The sequence below is a fragment of the Podarcis filfolensis genome (genome assembly GCF_964270895.1).
Source record: "Podarcis filfolensis genome assembly, chromosome: Z".
Classification (NCBI taxonomy): domain Eukaryota; kingdom Metazoa; phylum Chordata; class Lepidosauria; order Squamata; family Lacertidae; genus Podarcis; species Podarcis filfolensis.
The window spans coordinates 3,154,030-3,166,208 of NC_139617.1; the positions used below are offsets into that span (position 1 = coordinate 3,154,030).

General features: G+C 42.8%; 1 protein-coding gene across 14 annotated transcripts in view; it reads right to left on the minus strand.

The window, feature by feature from the left end:
* Nucleotides 1–12,179, minus strand: part of LOC310754025 (5-hydroxytryptamine receptor 2A-like) — a 249,338-nt gene that overhangs the window by 107,680 nt on the left and 129,479 nt on the right. Inside the window, exon 1 of one of the 14 annotated variants that reach the window (XM_083595446.1) lies at nt 8,280–8,364. The exons of the other annotated variants lie outside the window; for them this stretch is intronic. The gene's annotated coding sequence lies outside the window, so the exon portion shown is untranslated. Of the gene's footprint in view, nt 1–8,279; nt 8,365–12,179 lie in introns of those variants that run through there. 14 annotated transcript variants of the gene reach the window in all.

Below are 12,179 nucleotides of genomic sequence, written 5' to 3' on the forward strand. Positions count from 1 at the left end.
GCCAACGACAGTCAGTGTAAATGAATATGGACCAATGTTCTGATTGAGTGTAAGCCTGCTTCCTATATTCTCAGAACGTCCCCTTAAAGAACCTCTAATTACAAGGCTAGGAAAAAGCTTGGCCTGAGACCATGAAGAGTTGCTGGCAGCCAGAATGTTGAGGAAGATGGAGCAAGGGTGCAACTCACTGGAAGGCAGCTTATGCTACACATAAATATCCAAGAAGGACCCAGAGCTCAGTGGCAGAGCAGATGTTTTGCATGCAGCTGTGCTAATCTTCTGTCCCTTTCATCTAGGGCTGGTGGAAAGATCATTCTTTATCAGAGACAGGACTGGCTAACCATTTGTTCTCCAGTTGTTGCTGGACTAAAATTCCCAATTTCCCTGGCCACTGTCTGCAATGGCTAGGATTGATGGGAGTTGGAGTCCAACAACATCTGGAGTACCACAAGTTCCATAACTTAAAGTTCCAGCCTTAGACCTTGGAAAGTAAACACTTATTAGTGCCTGAAGAGGTGGTTCATGAAAACATCAGGCTAAGCACTAAGTATAATGGCCAACCAGGTGGGAAGCTCACAAGCAGGACCTAAGCTCTATAAAAACATAGGAAGCTATGTTACGCAAAGTCAGATAATGAGAAGACGCTTACAATAAAGCAGACAAAATATCATTACAATCGCAAAGTGTACATTTCAGCAAGGCTTACAAAGAACCATAAAGCATAAAAATGGTTTTTATTGTATTGAAGGATACTAGAAGCAGCTGACAATAGGCAGGCTTCCAGATAAGGTCCTGTTTTGAATGTCTTCCTCAGGTGATAACACATCAAAAGCCCTAACTGCGTTCATCTCTCCCAGTAAGTTCATTGATTCCAAGAGGATAACACCAGTGGAAGGGTTCAAAATTATAGGCTGGTGTCAGTATTAACTAATTTGACTGTCAGTGGCTCTCCAGAATTCAGCCCTACCTGCAGGTGCTGGAGATGTTCTGCGTGCAAAGAAGATGGTCTGCCACTGAGTCATGACTCTTCCTCAAGTGGCATAATCCAACCAACCCAACAAAGTAGCAGGCACTTTCAGGCACTGAAGCTCAGGGGAAGGCGTATAACAATGGCAAGTAGTCACATGCAAATAATCTGACGCCAGGTGAAAAAAAGTTGTCTGTTGCTATCCTAGGACTGAAACCCAAGCTCTTGAAGCCAGGCCTGCAAGAATGTTCTACCTCAACCGTCAAAGATAGCATGCCTGTGATTACCAGTTCCTAGGGATCACACGCAGGGAGCACTAGGGCATTTGTTTGGAAACTGCAAACAGAGTGCTGGGTTATATGTGCCTTTGGCCTGATCCAGCAGCCAGGCTCTTAACATGTTCTTAGAACCTGGAGGATGCAGGGGCCTTCATCCAATTCAACTGAATGGCAGAAGATGTTTGAAGTCATGCCCCTTCCAGGATGGTTTTTTAGCCTGTCCTTTGGCTTCTGGGTTGCCCCTTGAAGGCTATGGGTTCACAGTGTCCAGTCACAGCCACAAACAGGGAAAGCAAGAACTGGCTCAAGACTTTCTCTAACTATTGTAATGAGAGGGAGTTCGGAATGCCAGTGTGCTAAAAAGTCTGTCCCAGAGAGATTGGAAATCCGTTTGCTAGTTCAAAGTGGTTGGTGCTCCACACAACCTTTTATACCTTGCCAAACAGAAAGTGTTCCTTGTCTGCCCTGCTTGCATTGTGATGGTTTGCCTGCCCTGAAAGCAGCACTTAAAAGAAGCTTGCTACATAGATCTTCTTCATGCAAGATGCTACATGCAAGATGCTGATGTTGTAACTCCCCATGACAGGAGAATCAAGGCAATCTGCAGATGAGCCTTGACATTTTCAGGACCACATTAGCAACATGGCCTGTATTTTAATGGGTCATGGTCAGTTTTCTCTCTCTTCTGAGCTTTCTTTTATACCAGCAGTGGGAGAACCTCAGGCCTGGGTGCCAAATGTGACCCTCTAGTCCTTTCTATTTGGCAACCAGAACCCGGCTTCTGGGCCTGCCCACCAGAGGCATTCCCACGTGGGAATGAAACTCCACCCAGATATAATTATACCAGTAGGCTGTTTTCCTCTGGTGCTGCTGTGTTCATTCTGCTGTTTCTGGTGTGTGTTCCACTGCAATTGCTTTGCAGTTTTTCTAGTTTCTGTTTTTCTGTTTTGTTTCGGTACCAAATTCTTGCCATGTCTTCTTGAAAAGTTGCATGATGAGGCCAAGAACACCTGCAAATGAATTAAGGCAAGAGTGACAGCCCTAAATAGTAAATGAGCATCATAACAGTCATGGTGGCCCAGAACAGAGGTCCATCTAATGCTAGTATCCACTGTTCCCACAAGCAAGACTAGCCACGATGGCTATGTCTCCATGGTCAGAGGCAGAAAGGCTTCTGAATACCATTTGCTGGAAACCGCAGGAGAGAAGTGCTCTTGTGCTCAGGTCCTGCTTTCAGGCTTTCCACTGAGGAATCTGAGCAGCCACTAGGAGAACAGGATTCTGGGCTAGATGGACCAATGGAGGCTCTTCTTATGTTTGAAAGATGTGAAGGCAATAGTTTTCCCCATTCCTTAGCTCCAGAGCCTGCAATATAGGAAGAGTCCAAGTGGTCCGTTTCCACTGCGTGTCAGTTTCACATGTGTTTACTCAAAAGCCTTTCTGCATTAATCTGCTATTATTATTCTTTTAAAAATCCACCCTTTTTAAGAACAACCAATCAGAAGTACACAAAAAGGACTCCAAAACTGGCCTCACCATGGTTTTGCATTAACAGCATCCTATGTGTTGGCTTACAGGTCCCATGAGGTATGAAGTCATTACACGGCCGCAGCAGCAGACTGTGAGGAAACATATATTTTGAGCGTCATTCACAAGCCAATCTGCACCAGGAACCAATAACTGAATTAGTAGCTGCCCTTTCCCCACCAAAGCAGCCACCTCAGCACATCAAAGCTAGGTCAGCTATCCCAAGTCATCACAGGCTGCCTAATTCCTACTTGCAAGGGGTGGGGGTGGGATCTAAAGTTAGATGATGAAATTAATGGGCAAGAATAACTTAGACCCATTAATTTCAACAGGTCTACACTGTATACAACCTTTAATATCCCACATACCAGGGTGTTTGTTAAGGTTAACTGACAAGACTAAATGCGAATATGAAATACAAAACCTCTGCTGCTAAAATCCAAAGTAAGAACTAGCATCCATTCAGATAGTTTGCCACCTGCTCACTAAAGCAATTGATTGGTCCCCTCTGGGAAGATGCTCAGTGAAGAGTCTTTAAAGATTAAGCAGGAAACTGTCTCATAAGATGATATGTATTCTTTTAAGCCCTTGAATTTTCTTAAACAAAACAAAGCAATAACAACAAAACTACAGTAAAAGAACACACGAAAGCCCTTTTTGACCTCTGAGTGATCATACAGACAGCAACTAGCTTTAAAGAGAACTGTAGCAATCCTGCCTGCTCAGATCTTTGAAATTGAAACAGCAAAATTCTTAAAGTGCATTACGTTCTTGCTATCATTGAGACTTTAGGCTCCTTTAGTTTATGCTTTACATAGCAAGGAATTGTCTGTATGTTTTAATCTTGAGGGAAATCTATTCCAGATAGAGAAGTTGGATATACATTTTGAAAATAAATAAATAACCCTGGAGCTGTGCTGCATTGAATTACTTAGTGGGATAGCTGAAAGATTGGGGGGGGGGGGAGTTCCACAGCAGCAACCAATCGAATGCAATCATTTTGTGAATTGCCTTTCTAACAAGACTAATTCCTTTGCTCCAGTTTGATGGATTTCAACCATTACGAGATCCGTTGAAGACCAGAGGAGCATGCGGAAGCAGGAGAGGAGGTGGGGAGAGCTTGATAACACCATTCACTGCTTGCCATTCTGAGAGAGTCTTTGCTTCTTCGTGTTAAGCAGATTATTGCAGAAAGAAAGCCTAATGGCTCTGGTGCCTCGTCTTAACTCATCATGCCACAGTGGATTTAGCTTTCCCAGTGCCTGGGAAGTGTGAAATGAAAGCATTAGGCAGTGAGTTTATTTATATTGCTTTGTCTTGAGTCAAGACAGCTAGGCCTCCAGCAGCCCACCTGAAGGCTATTGTAATATTATAAGCAGAGCAAAAAAAGTTGCAAAACTATCTTGAGCAGAAATACATTTTTAATATATGCCAGTGGAAATTTCTCCCCAGCTCCAATATCACTTCCAAAGCCCAGAGCTTCTTCAAAATGGAACTCCTTAAAGTTGACAAATGAGCTGGATGGAACTTGTCATACTGGAAATCATGCACAATGCACTAGGATAAGCAAGATTTTGCATACAGTGGTACCTCGGGTTACATACGCTTCAGGTTACATATGCTTCAGGTTACACACTCCGCTAACCTAGAAACAGTGCTTCAGGTTAAGAACTTTGCTTCAGGATGAGAACAGAAATCGTGCTCTGGCGGCGCAGCGGCAGCAGGAGGCCCCATTAGCTAAAGTGGTGCTTCAGGTTAAGAACGGTTTCAGGTTAAGAATGGAACTCCGGAACAAATTAAGTACTTAACCCAAGGTACCACTGTACTTGCAAATCACCTATGAACTTCTGAAAGTTCTGAATAAAAAGTGAGGGGTGGCGGTAGAACATTTCTATTCAGCAGAATTTGAAGAAGTTCTGGCATTCATATGCCACAAATAAAATATAGATGAAAAAGCAAAGGAAGGAGAAGGCTGCCAAGGCAACTTGCTCTACAAAATGGGAGAGTGCAAAATGTAGCTAAGGGAGGTGAAATGTGGATTCAAATTGGGTGATGAAAAAAATGCATATAAGAATGCAGTATCAGGGGCATGAGTAATAGTTCTAAAATGGGTTGGGTCTTAAACCAGGCTCCAGGGATCAAACTCTAGATGCCTTATCTCCTGAGCCACCAATGTTCTGTACCTCCAGGGCACCACCTAGGCTGAAGTACCTGTCTGTCAGAACATTCCATCAGCTGACATGCACACTCAGGGCCAATCCCTTTCTCCCAGGCTCTGAGCTTGCTCCTCCAACTTATTTTTGATATGAGGAATCTTGACCTCTGCGTGGTATTGACTGTGCACCTGCCTTTGGCCCCTTGATCCACATTTGTTGCCTGAAATGCCTGGACCATACTTCTTCCTGTACTCTGCTTGGTCAACAGCTAGCTTCTCTGGGTCATGGAGCCTAACACCCTGAAACCTGACCTTTGCCAAAGACTGGTTGTCCCTTGAGTCTGTACAAGGGTATTTCTTGTTCCTCTATCTTCTTCCTATACCTGGGAGCAGAATGGCTTGTGGGCTTCCTATTGGAACATCTGGTTGGCCACTGTGAGAACAGAATATTCTCTAACCAGGGCATTATATGAAGTGGTCACCATGGCTGTCAGTCACCCTGCCTCACACCAATGGCTGATGAGGAGACACACAGTACAGTAAGGACGTAAGAGCCCTGGTTGATCATGCCAGTGGCCCATCTAGTCTATCATCCTTCTCTCACAGTGGCCAACCAGATGCTTATGGGAAGTCCACAACCAGGACCACGATTCCCAGTATCATTTAGCAACCAACCCCTCTTCACAGGGAACTCTGGGTATCATGGCTCTGAGATGGGACTAGGGGTTTCCAAACAACTTTCAGGAACTTTAACGAACTACTTGCTTCCAGAATTATTTGGGGGAAGCCATGATTGTTTGATGTGTGCCAGATGTACCTCTGTGGGGGAGAAAATCCACAGGAAATCTACAGCTTAGGGGTTGCCACAGATAAGGTCCATGGAACTACCAACATGGCATTTAAAGGGAAACCACACTGGGTTTAGCATCCTCAACCTGACTCCTCCTGTGCAATATCCACAACAGATGTAAATACTAGCATGATCGATAACAGGTTACTGTTCCATTTTACCTCAGAACCACTCTTCGGTTCTTGCCTTTTTAATGATCAGCATCACTATTGACATGTACATTCTATTCATTGATACCTTTTTTTAATAGTAAGTGTAATGTTAATTGTTACAAAACTGGGATCAGGAGAAAGTGGTGAGCACTATGCATCAGAAGCAGAGCCTCCCCCGGTCTAAACGCACCTTCCAAATGTTGCAAGCTACAACTCCCATCATCCCCAACCAGCATAGCCAATGGTTAGGGATGGTGGGACTCAAAGGTGAAAATATCTGGCTACTCTTCTATCTAATCAACAGGCCCGCATTTTATAAAACAGTGGATCCTTCTGCCAGCTAGGAGTGACAGCACTCCATTTGCCCCATTTGTACAATGAGAAGGGGACCTGGTTTCCAACCTTCCCTGTGCATTCTTACTATAAAGCTATTTTAAAAGTATTTAGTTGGCTATTTATGTCCTGTTTGGCAGTTCTACCGCTACAAGCAGCCAACACCAATGAAAAGGAAAGTACATCGACTAGAACTCTATAAAAACATCAGCCGTTAAACCAACACCACATTAAGAAGTCTCTAAAACCGACATGTACCAGGTAAATTGCAGCACTCAATAATCGTCTATAATTAGAACCTCATCTAAAGGTTATTCTGGGATTCCTACCAGACCTTCAAGAGATATTCAAGACTCATAGGTGTACCCCAGCTTTCCTTCAAGCAGCCCAGAGTGACATTTTATCATCCCACTGCAAACCTCCCAGGTTGCCATGGGCCAGGAGTCGGCTTCACTTGCTGAGCAGCAGCCTGAAGGAGCAGAAGGTGAAGTGACCACCTGCTGCTGATCAGCCTTCTTGCTGCTGATGAGAACCAGCTGGCTCCAGCATTCTTAAGGACGGTTTTCAGCCTCAGTCAGTTGCTGGAAACAACATTAGTTGTTCCTGGCCGGACCTGCTACTTCTTGCTTCTTGTGACCTTGGACCCTTGCCTTTCTTGACCCCCAGATCATCTGACTATGTTTACTGAGATTCTCCTGGCCTTAGGACTGGACTGAGCCTTGTAAATGGACTCTGCCTCCAGGCAAGTACCCCCTAAGACTCGGCTGGTTGGCTGGCTTCTCCCTCCACTAAGCTTTGCTGTGGCAGGCAGAACAGGGCTACAACACAGGTACATTAGCAACTCTGTCCATGGCCAGTCATTGAGCATTCATAGCCAGCTGGAGATCTGAATGAGAATTCTCCAACGTCCAGCCCCAACCCCTGCAAACCACTGTATAACAAAGGCCCTGTTGAGTGCAGCTACAGCTACATAAACACAACTAGCCATGCTGACTTTTTCTGCCTACACTGTTGGAGGCACCATGCTTCTGAATAACAGTCCCTGGAAATTACAAGGAGAAAGCTGTTTTGCTGTTGCCCTGCTTCTGCGCTTCCCACTGGAGGCTCCTGTTGACCATGGTGAGAACAGCATGCTGTACTAGAGGAACCCTTGGCCTAAGCCTTGCATACACCAGCACAGATAACATCCCACACATTTTCCAGGACATTCTGCTGGCCATGTTCTCCTCACAAAAAATCACTTTTGAACAACTGTTGCTGGGAAAACTGATCATCACAAAAACAATGCAAGATAGACATCGCAGAGAGAAGAAGCTAAAATAGGAATAAGGCAGGAGATGCCTGATGGGAAAGCCTGCTACTTGTTCTTAACTCTCTGCTTCCCTTCCAACCCAGGCTCCCAAGTCTGCAGGCTGTTATTTGAAGATAACTACACTACTTACCAGGGACTCTCCAGCTGGCACAACTATTAAGTATGTTCCAGCTTTGAAAACTGAGCACGTGCCAACCACCTCCTCAATTCAAAGTCAGCCTCTCAACACTCACTGTCTCATTCCTGACCCATCAATAACTGGGAACAACCCAGAAAAGCCATTAATTTAAATTAAGTTTTGAAGTTTTTTTAACCCTTTCAGGGTGTGTGTTTTTCAATCATTTCTGTCTCTTTGATTTGCAATTGAGAGGCAAAATGTTAAACTGGAACATGCTAGAAAATTGTTCTCATGAAAACTCTTAAAAAACAAACCTGTAATACTAACAGTGAAACCCTGTATATACACCCATACATATCAGACAAGTGCCATCTCTATTGTCTATTAAAGACCTTTTTTCAAAAACCCTTTAAAGGAGAGATTTTGTTTTTTATCCTAGTTGGTATCTACACTGAATTTGGAACTGGATTATTATAGCTGATTTTTTAAAAGATCATTAATCACTTTGACATGTTGCCTTGGGAAGCAATTCATTTTAAAAAAATGCCTACACAGAAGTAAGCACTACTGAGCTAAATTAGACTTACTCCCAGGTAAGTTTGTATAGTAGGGATGGAGAACCTCAGGCCCTCCAGACATTGCTCAATCCCAGCCAGGCCAAAGGTCAGGATTAGGGATGCCAGAGAATTCTGTGAAAAATAGAAAAGAAGCAGAAAGTTGTTTTTGTCTGTGATCAGGAATGGAAATCAGTCAAGTGATGTATTCTTTCACATCACTGTGGTGTTGTTGTTTTTTTAAGTTTGCAAACATTACATAGCTACAGTAATTACTTTTCTTTTCTCTGAAATGAATGTTAGGTCCCATAAATAGTTGCATAGCTTACATAACTTACATTAAGTAGAAGACAGTTGGGTAACTATTGTAGCATTTGGTGGAAGCTGAACTGCAGAGGAACAGAAACAGCATTGATTGTGAGCAATACATGTTGGAATGGAAATTGCTGACTTCATACATCCCTAATCAGAGGTGAAGGGAGCTGTAGTCCATCAACGTTGGGAGGCCAACAGATGCCTCACCTGTGTTGTGCAGGGTTAGGGAGCATGTGAATATGTTGGGGGAGGGGGGAGATAAAAAGGGAACTACATTCTATTATTGTCTCTTCACATTCCAGAGCTGGGGTTCATAATAACACATTTGCTGATGTAAGTCTAGCTGCCCTTTTAAGCAGTGATAAAATATGCCAGGAGTTCTCCATGAATTTATGGTCTTCTGTTACCTTTGCCTTTTTCATAGTTACAGGCTTCTCACAGGAAAAAAAGAGGAACCTTTTTAAAAAAGAAGAATTTCAAACGCATGCCAATTTCAAGTTTCTTTTCACTTGCTGCATGGCAGATTTTGGCCGCTTGATGGCCAAAACTGAACAGCCAAAGAAAAATCTACCTTTGAAGATAATTAAAGAAATTCAACTGTGAAATGAAACTACCAGCGTGGTATCTTTTGACTGGAGCCAATAAAGCTGTCTCTCACTCCCTGCTGAATTTCAGCCTCAGATAGAAAAGCTCCAGACAAATATGATTGTCAGAAGGTTCTTTAAAAATCCCATGTAGATTTGGAATATTTGGGGATTTGCATAATTTCTAAGTTTGGTAAAAACAGCATTACTTATAAAAGCCAATTAAGGAAATGTTTTGGTTTCTTTAAAAATTGTGAAGTGCCTTTCAGTGATTATGTTCACCTCTGCAAACAGCAACCCAGTGCTATTGTCCTCATTTTACATATAGGCAAAGAGGACGGAGACTAATGAGTCCAGGGTGAAGTAGAGGATTGAACCCTAGAGTCACAGATGCAACTATTCATCCTAGCTTTGCTCAGTTTTGCAGTCAGTCAGCTTCCCAACACGCTGCCTTGCTTAGTATTATCCTGTATGTCGACTACAGGAGATGCCTGGCCAGGCTAGAAGGGGTTAACCTGGGTCAGCAAGATGCTGGACTAGACGGGCTTTTTGTATACAAACATGTTAAATTGGGAGAAATTCACACTGAGATGCTGAAGAATAGTCATGGGGAAGCTTCTTTTTTTTAAAAAAAGGAAACTGATGTGGAAATGTGGAAAACAGGAAAGTGGAAAAATGAAAAGCCATCCATGGGTGTCTGAGATTTCTTTTGATATTGAAAGGTGGGGACCTCCAAACCTCTCCCTTTGGGGAAAGGTTAATGTCCTCAAAATGAATGTTGTTCCAAAGCTTTTATACAGTCTTAGAGGATTACCAATACATATCCCCAAATTATACTTCCAAAATATAAATCAACTATTTAGATAGTGCCTGTGGGGTATAAAGCCACCAAAAATATCACTACATAAAATGCAACTTCAAACTAAGGAAGGTGGCTTTGGGCTCCCAAATCTGGAACTGTATCACCAGGCTTACCTGCTGAGTAAGACTAATTGTTGGAGAGCAAGCAGGAGAGCAAGAAGGGCTACTCTTGAACATAGTTTCTTTGAACCTCTTGTAGGAATGTACTACACTCGGCTCCAATTTTATGAAATATCCTATTATCCTGGAGACTATTAAAGCACCTATAAAAATTTGGATGAATATAAAAAAAAATAATAAGGATTGAATTCAGATTTTGAAACATTCTGAGTTGGAACTGGATACTTTGAAACTGTTGCAGTCAAGGCACTGTAAGAAACACTGTTTTGCTTTAAGTTTTACTCTGCTAAAAATAATACATTGTGGAGGCGATAGACATGGATTTAAATTTATAAGTCCAACTTGGATTTGATCTTTTCCCTGAAGACGTATTAAGCTTCCTCTAGAGGATTTTGGACTTATAGCAGTGACTTTGTTTTACTTTCCCTTTCCCGGCCTCTGTTTGACTATTGCATCTGGGACTCTGCTTTCTCATGGGAACAACTTGGATTGACCTTGGATTACAGATAACTTTGGAATGAGTGGCGCAAGGAGAAGAGGAAGGACTAAACAAACAACTCTAACTTTATCTGCAGCCTCACAGCGTAGATCTTCTGTGCCGGCCTTGCCTTCCACTTTGCCTCCAGACATAGAGGCGGCCTCCCTAATACAGGCAGGGGAGGGTGAGACAGAGGAGCTGCACCTGGGAGATATGGCTTCAGGGACAAGTAGCTCTGTCTTGGAGAAAATTTTGGAGAAACTGGAGGCTCTGGACAAGAAGGCTGATTTGCATACAGCTAAAATTGAACAGAACACAGAAAGCTTGAATAAGCTGACTGGACAAGTTGCACAGAATGCCCAGTCTATTGGAGAATTAAAGGAGGCTGTAGGTGAAAATCGTAAACTGGCTGAAGATACTAGTCAAAGATTGGAAGAACTTGAGAAAGAAGTAAGACCACTCAGCAAACAAGTTGGAGAACATCAGATTTACTTTTTGATGACAGAACTGCGAAACAGGGAGACCAACTTGAGGATACGGTCAATACCAGAGGTGGAAGAAGATAATTTTATTGAATTTCTAACTAAGGAATTTGCCAAGTTTTGGAAGTTAGAGGAAAAAGACTTTAAAATTGTATCTGCTTTCAGGCTTGGCAGAGTCAGAAGGACAGAGAAGCCCAGAGATTGTTTGATAACACTGAGATCAAAGGAGGAAAGGGACAAGATTTTGGGCCTGCACTACGAAAAGTCACTAGACATTTTGGGCAAGAGAATTGAAATCTACAAGGACATTCCTAAGCAGTTGCTGGACCTTAGATCTAACTACACGGAATTGGCAAGACTGTTGAGAAGCAACGCAATTATCTTCAGGTGGGAGTTTCCACAAGGATTATCCTTTACCTACAGAGGGAGAAAGATCAAAATCAAAACAGTGGAAGATAGAGACAAGTTTTTGGGAGCACACGGAGAAGACCTCCACAAAGGACTTGGATTGCCAGCGCCAGAACTTCCAGGGGAGCCCGCCCCCTCGGATCCTCAAGGACCGGAGAACAAGGTACCACCCCAGAAAGAATAACCAGATTTATCCAGGATGTCTCTGCAGCTTTTGAGTTGGAACATAAATGGCTGTAACAGTCCCGAAAAAAGGTCTAAAATTTTTCATATTCTAAAAAAGGAACAATTGGACATTATATGCTTACAAGAAACACATGTGATTAGGCTTCATAGAAAGGTGTTAATAAATAAAAGGCTTGGTCAAGAATTTATATCATCGGATACAGTTAAAAAGAGAGGTGTAGTGATCTATGCAAAAGAGAGCCTTTCACCAAAATTTCTCTTTAAAGATGAAAGTGGAAGAATCCTCGCAATAGAAGTACAGTATCAAGGAGAAAAAATTTTGATATTAGGAATTTATGCTCCAAATGAGGGAAAATCGGATTTTTATAAGAAGTTGCACGAGATCATGCTGGATTATCTGGATTACAACAACGTCATCATGATGGGGGACATGAACGGGGTCGTATCAACAAATATGGATAAGTCACAGAACCAGAACATTACTAAAGAGGGAAGACTA